Source organism: Mirounga angustirostris, unplaced genomic scaffold (assembly GCF_029215605.1).
Source record: "Mirounga angustirostris isolate CCGP_5_RB_7025 unplaced genomic scaffold, mMirAng1.0.hap1 SCAF_16, whole genome shotgun sequence".
In the NCBI taxonomy this organism is placed as follows: Eukaryota; Metazoa; Chordata; class Mammalia; order Carnivora; family Phocidae; genus Mirounga; species Mirounga angustirostris.
Window position 1 is genome coordinate 35161613 of NW_026991724.1, and position 12086 is coordinate 35173698.

Below are 12086 nucleotides of genomic sequence, written 5' to 3' on the forward strand. Positions count from 1 at the left end.
CTTGACCCCTTAAATGAGGTATATTACTTTGCTAGGGCTTCCATAACAAAGGGCCACAGACTGGGGGGCTTAAACAGAAGAAATGTATTTCCTCACGATTCTGGATGCTATAACTCTGAGACCAAGGTGTCAGCAGGTTGGTTTCTTCTGAAGCCTCTCTCATTAGCTTGCAGGTGACCACCTTTCCCCTGTGTCTTCACACGGTTTTCCCTCTGTGCATGTCTGCATCCAAATTTTCTCCCCTTATAAGGACATCAGTCATATTGGAATAGAAACCCTAATGACCTAAACTTAAATAACCTTTTAAAGACTCTATTTTCAAATATAGTCACTTTCTAAGATATTGGGGGTTAGAGTTTCAACATATGAATAAGAGGGGGTGGGGAGACACAATTCAGCCCATAACATAAAGATAGAGTTATTTCCTCAGATATTTTGGGCAGAAATGGAAGACACAGGAGCATGGACTCATTGGCTACATTTCTTCAAGGGTAAAAAGGGAAATGGAACCTGTCCACTCAAGATATGATCTCCAGTGGGAAGAGCAGTGATTTGATGCTTCCATGGTTTAAATTTCCCCCTCCCCATCAGAGTAGGAATAAGATAACTCAGACTTTGTTGAACTTCTAGTCTGGATTCCCCTTTCTTTTCCATTTCCAAAGTACCAGGAGGCTGAGGACAAAGAGTAAAGTTGTCAGGGATGGGTGAGGGGTGATTCCTTCCAGTCTGTTCCCCATGACGGAAATGCCTGATATTATTAGTGCATCACTTTCCTCCAGGATTCAGGGTGAGAGTGAGGGGTTGTTTCTCTCTAAGGGAGAGAAAGCAGAATGAAAAGTGACTTTTCGAGGTTACAAATCACATCTGCCCTGACTTTGATTAAACACGCTGCTGACTGTTTTTAGGAGATAAACAGTATTTAATAAGATAGCCTAAACATGCCATCACTCTTCACCCAGACATGGAGATTTTCCTGAGCAGATGGGAAAGTAGGCTGTCAAGAACATCACTTAGCCTCATTTGAAAATCACAGAAGACTTGGAAAGAAATGTCAGCGATGCCCAGAACATGGCCCTGAAGTGGATGCTTCTGAGTGCTCTTAGTGCCTTGTCTCATGCCCACCTTAGATGTTCAGAACACTCTGATTTTCCTTTGGGGAAAATCCCTGGTGTTCCTGCTCCTGAGAAATTGCAATATTTCCTGTCTTCTCCAAATCTTTTTTCCATAATTACCTTAGGTTCTGTTAGCTATTTACATCTCCCACCCAGACTTCTCCCTCAAACTCCACTCATATATCCAACACCTGTACTCAAATAGCAGGCACCCCAAACTCCAATGTAACTCCTGATCTTCCCCCTAAACTTGCTTGAGCCACAGCCTTCCTCATCTCACTGGATAGCAACTTCGTTCTTCCAGTTATCCAGGCCAACCACCTTGGAGCCATCTCTGACTCCTGTCTTTCCTTACGTTCCACATGCAACGTAGAGGGCATCTTGAAGTATATTCAAAGTATATTCAGAATCCAGCTCCTGACCACCTCCTGCCACCATCATCTTTTGCAGAACTTAGTGCAACTGCCTCATAATTGGCCTTCTTGCTTCTACAGTCTACTCTACCAAAGTATATCTTCCAAAATGATATTCAGAGCATGTCACTCCTCTGTGCAGACCCTCCAGGCTCACCATTTAACTCAGAGTAAAATCCAAAGTCCCTGCCACGGCCAATAAAAGCCCACATAATTTGAGGCCCCTTTTTATCTCTCCAACTTCCTCTATTACCACTCTCCGCCAGCTCATTCTGCTCCAGCACATGGCCCTGTTTGCTGCTCCTGGAACACACCAGGCATATGTCTGCCTTTGAGAGCTCTGACTGGCATGGCTGACCCCTCACCAACTTCAAGCTTCCCCTTCTCAGTGTGGCCGGCCCTGGTCACCCTGCTAAAAGTGCTACCTCTGACACTCTTGCCTTGCTCTACTTCTATTTGTTTCATATAACTTGTTGCTTCTCATATATCCTGTAACTTATTTATTCTTCCTTATTGTTTACTGTCTTTCTGCCCAGCAGCCCTTTCCCTTCCCCAGCAAGAGACTAAGTTCTACAAGTTCAGGGATCTTTGTCTGTTTTTTCTTCTCTGAAATATCCTAACACCTAGAATAATGCCTGGCACATATTAGGTGCTCATAGTTTTTCAATAAATAATAATAAAGCACATATCCTTCCAATGAACCTCTTTTAATTCAATCTAGCCCAAGTCTGTTACTGTTGCTTGCAAGCAAAGCAGTCTAGCAGAGAGAATGCTCTGCTCTGAGCACCATGGCCCCAAAAGAAAACCTGTTATATTTTTGTGTGTCTAAGAAAAAGGATCGAAACCAGAAAGAAACAGAAAAGATACATATTCTTCTGCTTGTCTCTATATTGACCTGAGCAATTGGTCCTTTCTGCCTTCCATGTTGGTAAAAATCAATGGAAAAGTCACTGGACTTGGAGTCAGAAAACTCAGCAGGGTGCCTTGACCCTGCTGTTTATGAATGATGTGATCAACTTCCTTGGACCTGTTTTTGTTTTTTTGTTTTTTTCCTGTAGGGCAGAGCTAATAATCCCTATGCCTCAGGGTTGTTGCAAAGATTAAATGAGATAATGAATGCGACTCACTCAGCCCAGGTCCTGGGACTGGGAGGAGGGACCCCTGCTCCTTACAGTCAGAGCGTCTCAGCACCATAAGTAAGAGCATGAGCTCTGGGCCAGACAAACCAGTTCAAATCCCACCTCTACTACTTACTATGATGAACCCTGGGCACATCCCCTGGCCCCCTCTCAGCCTCCATCGCCTCGGAGGATGAGCAGAGGAGTCACTGATTCATGCCCATCAAGTGTTGAGCACAGCACCTGACACATACAAAGTGCTCAATAAATATTTGTTGTTGCTATCGCTGGGGCTCAGTAAAGGTTTATTTTCCCCCGCTGCGATGAGAGCTTCAGCACATGAGCCAGACCATTGATTTCTTTTTTCTCCTTTGATGCCAACAATGACACAAAACTTGCCCCCAACAACCTGGCTCCCCTGGAATATTTTGATGGGATAAAAAAAAAAATGCGTTTCCTGTGCTTTCTACAGCTACAGTCCTATGACATCCGGCCTGGAACTTTCAAAATAAACCTAAAACACAGGCTTCATGCCAGTCCTCTTTGAGAGGCAAAGAGTTAGCTTTCAATCCTTCCTTTCTCCCTGCACCGGCCCCACCTCCACCCAACCCAATTCTTCTGCAGCAGCGCACTGTGTCAGCCGTGCTTGAGAGGGCTGGTAAAAAGGGTTTATTTTAGCTACATTGGCAGAGCACAGGGTAGTGTGTGGAGAAGGCTCATGGATAGAGGCACGTGAGGACAGTTCAGAAATGCCTATGAGATGCCATTTGGCTGCACCGGAATGGTGTGCTCTCGAGGCTGACTTGGAGTCACAACTTATGAAACCCTGCAAGCTAATGAGGAATCAGAGCAGCTAAGGACAGACAAGGATACCTGTCCACCTTGGAGTAGGTCTAAGAGTTGCCAGGGACAGCACTTGGCTGCCAAGCCTTGTTGCCACATCATCATAACTTCTTTGTCACTTCTGATTGTGACATGAGTCTTGTAAAACAGACACCCTCCTGCTGCCTAAGGCCTCAGAGTCAGCAATCTATAAAACCAATTTCACCTCATGCTCATACAAACACACCATACCCACAGCCTCTGGCCCCCTGTTCTGATCAGGAAGTCTAGGCGATCATAGGTTACCCTCCACATGAACAAATTGGACCCCTCTAAAAACCACTGTATTCTATCCATAAATTATAAGCTACACAAATGCAGACCTATGATTGACACAGAAACCACTCATTCAAATCTCCAGCAAGCATGCACATTTAGAAATAACTCATGGTCTTCCAGAGGTCCCCTTTCTCACTTAGACAGGTTTATATTGGTCATGATTCTTGGATGCAGATGACAGAAACCCAACTGAAATTGGGTTAAGCAAGGAAGGAGATATAGTGGTTCCTGTGACTGAGAAGCTCAGTGATAGTCCAGCTTCAGGCATAGCTGGATCAAAATGTCCAAAAACCACTCCGAAACATTGGTTTCTCTATTTATTCCATGTTACAAGGATGGATCCCAGCAGCTCCCCTTCCCAAGTTTTCATCTTGCTGGTAGAGTCTCCTCAAGAGAGATGTTTTCTTTGCTAATATTTCCAGCAAAAATCCCAGCAAAAGATGGCCATGGCTCTGATTGACCTTACTTGGGTGACATACTAACACAACTGTGACTAGGCGCACATAATATTCTCACACAAACCCTATTTTAATAGCTGCTCTTAATTGTCTACTGTGTGCCAAGACTTGAACCACATTATCTCTTTATCAGCCTACTTTCAGATGATGAAACATAATTAAGGAGGTTAAATAACTTGCCCAAAGTCACATCCTGAAAGTAGAGAAACCAAATTTGGCCCAGTTCTTCTGAACTCCTTAGAGCACCAATCTCTTTGCTGCTCTGGAACAAGTGAACTTGCTCATAGAATATGCATCTATTCCACAAACAATTATTAGGCACCTACTGTATGTCAGGCACTGAGCTAAGACACCAGTTATGACTGGAAGATCATGAGGGCATTTCAGCACTCCACGCACCCGCTTCCTTAAACCTTACACGGGCCCTTTCTGGGAAGTGACCTGGTAGTGCTAGGATGAGACAAGGCTGATCAGGTACTCCTGGGTAGCACAACTTCCCCAAAGAAGACTAAGTCGCAGTTCTCAACTTCTGCTCTACCTGTTTGATTCATCCTTAAAGGGGCTCACCATCTTAGGGAAGATAGAAATGAAAAAAAGGTCACAAACTGTTTTGGTCCCACACATATTTTTCTCATCCTACATGATATTTTTTCTAAACTGGTTTATTGCTGATATTAAAAAGACAGGACATTTTATGTTCAATGCCACACTTCTAGCTTCTAAACATATTAGATGTGGCAATAATGTTCCCACACTCCCACATGGTGACATTCAGTAAGAACTGACCAGAACACTCGCTACTGCTTTTGGGTGGGGTATGTGCTCCCTAGTTTGCCCTAGTCCCCTTCATTCCCTGTTGCCTTCCACCCAGGCTGCTTTACTCATTTCCCTGCAAAGTGAACAGAATGAATTAAATGCTAAAGAGTACAAACAAGAGTCTATGGGCATGCAGAGAAAGAAGCAATGGATTCCCCTGGGTAGAGAAGAAGGAAAAATCAAAAAGACGTTCCAGAAAGAAGTCAAGTTCCAGCCAGGCCTTAAAGGACCAGTAGGATTTTAAATATGAAAGTGCTTGCCATACATAAGATAGGTTGTTATCATGAGAGTGGAATAATGTGGTGGTGTGGGAGAGCAGTTGGCAGAGGTGAGTGAAAGGCATGGGGAAAGATATAGGCAGAATGCCCAACTGAGATTTGGGAGAGCCTTGTCTGCAGAGACAGTATTTTAGGAGTTACTCATGGATTCAGAGATGCAACTGAGTCCAGCTGGCCAGCCCACCCTGTGGACCAGACCAGGGAACCATGCTCCAAACTCAGCATCATCCCATTGATGTCTATAAATGTGACTGTTTCCTCAGCAGGCCTGATGAGCATCTTGACCCACATCTTGCTAGGGTCAGGCTCTTGCTGCTTCTGCCAACTTCTTTTCTGGCTGTCCTGGCTGCTTCTGAACCCTTAAGGCTCAGACACCTCAGCCCCACCACAGCCTCTTCTCAGAAGAGAAAGTACCCCAGCTGAATCTGGGTCCCCAGGGTTCTGCACTGTTGGGTGGGGGGCCCGTGAGGTGGATGAAGGGAGGTCGGGGCAACAGGTGACAAGGTGCTCAGCATAGCTGGGTGCTTTCTTCCAGTGATCTTGGAGGGTTGGTAGGATTATCCCAAGTTTACAAAGGAGGAAACTGAAGCTTGGAATGGTTAACGACTATGACCCTAGGCAAATCCTCTCAGCTTCCATTCCATCCTCCAGATAGTGAGGATAATTTATAAATCTAGGTTGGTTTTTTTTTTTTTTGGTGTGTGAAATTTAGAAATAGTGTGTAAAGTGCTGGCTTGATGCATTCATGTCTTTTTTTATCAGCCTGTAAAAAAAAAAATTAGCTATCACATCAATTGGCATTGAAATTTATTTATTTATTTATTTATTTATTTATTTATTTATTTATTTATTTATTTATTTATTATGTTATGTTAGCCACCATACAGTACATGATTAGTTTTTTAAATTTTATTTTATTATGTTATGTTAATCACCATACATTACATCATTAGTTTTTGATGTAGTGTTCCATGATTCATTGTTTCCAGATAACACCCAGTGCTCCATGCAATACGTGCCCTCCTTAATACACATCCCCCAACCCCCTTCCCCTCTAAAACCCTCAGTTTGTTTCTCGGGGTCTGTAGTCTCTCATGGTTTGTCTCCCCCTTTAATTCTCCCCCCCTTCATTTTTCCCTTCTTCTCTAAATGTCCTCCATGTTATTCCTTATGTTCCACAAATAAGTGAAACCATATGATAATTGACTTTCTCTGCTTGACTTATTTCACTTAGCATAATCTCCTCCAGTCCCATCCACGCTGATGCAAAAGTTGGGTATTCATCCTTTCTGATGGCTGAGTAATATTCCATTGTATAGATGGACCACATCTTCCTTATCCATTCGTCTGTTGAAGGGCATCTCTGCTCCTTCCACAGTTTGGCTATTGTGGACATTGCTGCTATGAACATTGGGGTTCATACGGCCCTTCTTTTCACTACATCTGTGTCTTTGTGGTAAATACCCGGTAGTGCAATTGCTGGGTCATAGGGTAGCTCTATTTTTACTCCTTTGAGGCACCTCCACACTGTTTTCCAAAGTGGCTGTACCAACTTGCATTCCCACCAACAGTGTAAGAAGGTTCCCCTTGGGGCGCCTGGATGGTTCAGTCATTAAGCATCTGCCTTCGGCTCAGGTCATGATCCCAGGGTCCTGGGATTGAGCCCCACATTGGGCTCCCTGCTTGGCGGGAAGCCGGCTTCTCCCTCTCCCACTCCCCCTGCTTTTGTTCCCTCTCTCACTGTCTCTCTCTCTGTCAAATAAATAAATAAAATCTTAAAAAAAAAAAAAAGAGGTTTCCCCTTTCTCCACATCTGGCCTGATGCATTCATTTGTTTCAAATAATTAGGAAATATCTTATGTCCGAAGCATAGTGCTGGGCACAGAGTTACAACACTCAATAAGATAGACACAGTTCCTGCCTATGGGGAGTTATAGTCAGTGTGTGTGTGTGTGTGTGTGTGTGTGTGTGTGTGTGAATGTGTTGGGGTGGGGAGAGTGAGTGACAACCTCCAATACAGTGCATAAGTGACCCTTGAGAGGAGTGTTCAGGGATGATAATTCTGGATTTGGGAGTTCAGGGAGAATGTGCCATTTCAACATCAGGTTTACAAAACAGAGAAAGTCAGTGTGACTGGAGCAAAAATGTGCCTGGGAGAGAGGGAAGACAAGAGAATGGGAGGAGCAGGGGCCCAGGAGAGATCAGGCGAGGCAGGACCTTAGACATTATGTTCAGGGAGTTGTACTTTATTCTAGAGGCCCTAGGGTGTTGTTTTAAGTGTAGTGGGGAAGGAATGAGGAGAAATGGGGGTTCCATGCAATAACCTTCCAACTGGTCCTTTGGCCTACTGCAGTTCATCTCAACTCCACAGGCAAAGCAATCCCATTAAAATGTCAGTCAGATTATATCATGCCTCTGCTCAGTACCCTCCAATGGCTCCCCATTTTCCTCTGCATAAAAGCCAAAGTCCTCACAACCCCCCCCCCCCCCATGACCTGGCCTGTTACCTACCTGCTCACTTTGGATGGCCTTCCCCGTCGGGTTTTCTCTCTGGCTGTTGCCTCCACCTGGGATGCCCTCTCTCTTCCCCTCATCACCTTCACCTCTCTGCACAAATCTCTCCTTCCCACTGAAGCTCACCATGACCACCTATTTAATACTACGATTTGCCTCCAGGGTACCTCTAATATAGCCCCTTTATACCTTGCTTTGCTTTCTTTATAGTACTTCCCTCCTAAATGTCAATACCTTCGTCCAAAGACCAGGAGACTGCTGTGGGACATGCTCAGTTTATTACTTTTGCAATGACAGACATGATATACCAGGAGAAATGTGGGGAAACTCCTTTGGTGCAATGAGCAATAAATCCAACATGCTCAATTACACCTGTGTTCCTGGTGGCCTTTGCCTGGAGGATGTTGACAATGGTATAGGAATTACTTGATTGTTATGTTTCTTTTGTCTCCTCTTCTAGTTTCACGAAGGTAAGAATGTTCTAACTATTCTGTTAACTGATAAATCCAAGGGCCTAGAACAATGTGTAATGTGCAATAGAAGCCAAATTCATATTTGTTGAAGGAATTAACTAAGTAATCCAAGTGCTTACAGGACTTGGTGATTGGTTGGAAAAGGAGGCAAAGAAGAGTTACAGATGGCACCAGACTACTGGCTATCGTAATGGGGTGGGTGAAAGTGTCTGTTTGTTAAGATGGAGAAGACTGGAAGAGGGGCAGGTTTTGTGGATGGGTATGGAGGCGGGGAGGAACTGACAAGCTGGAGCTATTTTCAGTCACAGAATCATTAGCTCATCTTCCTGTGTCAGCCTCACCCACCTGCTGGCTGGGCTGTAATCACAGCCTCCATTCCCACCCTACTTTACTCCCAGGCATGCCTCAGCCCTCAGTGAACTTCCCCAGCAGCACAAATAATAACACCATTGTAACATATGCTAGGCACTGCTCTAAACACTGGACATCGATAATTTCACTTAGTCAAGATCCTTATGATTTTAAAGATAAGGAAACCAAGGCACAGGGAGGCTAGGTAAATTGTGCGTGTCCAAGCTGAGATTTGAACAAAGTTGCTGCAACTTGAGGCTAAAACACTGTGGGACATTCAGCAGCCCTGAATTCAGATGCCGGGAAAAAATATAGGGCTGAGGAGATGACATGGCACCAAGGCAAACTTGACCTTGGGGTGTAGCAAAGGAGCCCACTTTCTCATCTGTTAAGAGGGGGCGGTTTGCAACAAACACTGCCCTGTGTCCCGCAGGGAACCCCAAAGACTGCCCTGCACCTTTACAGCTGCCCGGTCTCATTCAGGCGTATCCTGCCCAACTGAGTGAGTCAGCCCTGCTGGTTATGTAACAGAAAGGGACTGGTACCTCTGACACAATGCACCAACAGGGAAATCCATAAAAATTTAAAAAGGGGCCAAGCCTGGTCCTTCTCTCCCCACCAGAGGAGAGCAGCTGAGATCTGAAAAACAGGGTTATTAACTCCACCAGCCACCCGTGTTGCCATGGATACCACCAGCCCAGCATGACGCTTCTGCCCCTTGGTCCTGAAACTACTTTGTGCTTCAGCCTTGACTCATGCTGGCAGAGAGAGGATTTTTCTCCCCTCCTCCCGAAAACTAGTCCCAAAAGCGTAAGAGTGATTTGACGACTCAGAGCTGGAAGAGCTCATTCTATTCCGTGTCATCTTTTTAATCACTGACTTCTTTCAAACTCTGTAGTGCAGGATGCTAGTTGCATTCACATTAACGAAAACTTGTATGTGAGTACAATTGTGCTCTTTGAAAGTATGTATCTATGTATTTCTACTACAGTTGAGGATTAAATGCCTTGGAGGTCTGATGAGAGGGAACGAAGAAGCAAATTAACACGTTCAAATGTCTGTGTATGGGCCTATTACAAAGATGGTCATTGATGATTCTGAGGCTAAATTAAAATGACAGATATCAACATAACACAGTAAAATGAAACCTAAACATTGTCCTGATGGTGAAGCCTCCAAGTTCCTCCAACACAGGGGCAAGTGATTGATCTTTGTTTCCCCAAGACCTCACACAAAACTATGCCTATCACTGACATTCTCAATAAAAATTTATCAGATAAGCACATTTGACTACTTTTAACTTTCCAAAAATTCCTTATCTCAATTGAGCTTCACAACTACATGAAGTCAACATGAAGTATTATTGTCCAACCCAGGCCAAAATCAGTAATATAAATGATAATCATCTAAAAATGCCAGAATAGAAGTTTACTTGAAATGTGCCAGTCCTAAGTGGCTTGATGGATGGGCAGAAGAATGACAGAGAGAGATGTGAACAAGCAAATATAGCAGAATATCAATGGTAAAATGCCTGGATTGGACAAATCTCAAAGCTCCTTTCATTCCCCCAAATTCTGTTTTTATATTGATTTCCTAAGCGCCTATCAGATACTTACTATAAAATGAAGATGAATTGACATTGGTCTGATAAGATCCATTTAAGATTAAGCTTTGCAGCTGCTCAGAATAGAGCCAAAGTGTCTCATTCAGGGGCTTATGCTGTGCTAGGGATCAGCACCAAAATCTCAGGGCTTAAAACTACAAAGGTTTATCTTTTGCTCACGCTATGTGTTCACCGCAGGTTAGCTGGGGGCTTTGCTCCAGCATCCCATTGACATTGTCATCTTCGTTGCTCTCACTCAGGGCCCAGTTGACAGAGAACCTCTGTACTTACCTGAGGGAAAGAAGAAAGTCCAGCAAAGCACCAGTGGCTCTTAGGCTTCTTCACATTTCATCAGCTAAAGCAAGTTGCACGGAGCCACGTGACCAAGGGAGGGGAGCAGGTCTGCCGCACCGTCATACAGTCCTTTTGGCAGAGTAATGCACATGCTTTTTGTCCTTCCTCTCCTTTTAGATTGTAAGCCCCTTAAAGTCAGTCTCCATTCTTTTTTTCCCCTAATTATGCAAACCACGTCTGAAAAATTTCCATCTCTCTGACACACCCAGTGCACATTTCCTGTCATCTGAGACTGAATTTCTTTTTTTATTATTATTTTTTTTATTCCTATGTTAATCCCCATACATTACATCATTAGTTTTAGATGAAGTGTTCCATGATTCATTGTTTGTGCATAACACCCAGTGCTCCATGCAGAATGTGCCCTCCTCAATACCCACCACCAGGCTAACCCATCCTCCCACCCCCCTCCCCTCCAGAATCCTCAGTTTGTTTTTCAGAGTCCATCGTGAGACTGAATTTCTAATAGCTCTACCCTCTGAGAAAAGAAGCTCTTCCTTAAGTGTGATACCCTTATTTTGCCAGCTCCAGGATGAAATCCCACGGACAGTGATCAAGGTGGGTCTTAGAACCTGTGGAACAAAGGCCTTGAATGGCTTTCTTTGCCTGGTTGAGATGAGAGGCTCAGCGGTGGGACTGTCTCTCTTTCTGGAAGCTCTCAACCTCACACTCTACTACTGTGCCATTTCAGCAGGGAACAGGGAAAGAGGGAATCATTTCAGGACCCCAGGGGCTTATGCGGAATTTCCGCAAGACAGAAGTGATAATAAAAACTCAGTGGAGTGGGACAATTGTGAGGGAGAATACGATTAGCAGTCCGAGTGGGAGGGGGAGAGGATTAAAAGGACCCCTGAGGTTTGTTTCCAAGGCAAAGATCTCATCTCCCCACTTGTGTGGCCCCCTTACCCCCAGTGCCCTTTCCCTCCACTGATGTCTTTGGGTCTACGCATTGCAGTGCTGTCCAAGGCCAGGCCCCTCCCAGAGGCCATCAAGCCAGACGATTCATGCTGTACAACCGAGTACATTCTTTCACAGGCTTCTGTGAAAGCCATCTTGGCTCTAAAGCGGCGAAGTACAAAGCCCTTCACAGCAAAAGCCAAACAGGTACATAAATGAATCAATACTCAAAGCGCTCAGCACATTCACACATATTTACTACAGAAACATGCTGGCCCAGGCCCAGTACCTAGGCCCCTAACTGTGCTAGTCAATATCACTAGTCAATTAAAAACTAAAGGAGTTTTATCCCTCCCCCCAGCACCCCAGACTCCTGGCTGATGAAATGGATTTCGAGTCAGTGTGAATAGCTTGCTTGCCCAGCAGCTGTGTTCTTGAAAAGTTTCTTGTAAATCAAATCCTTTTAAAATGCATGAAACTTTCTGTTTAAAAGGAACCCTGTGATTAATCCTTTTGTAAGGCAAAAGAATCTTTCTGT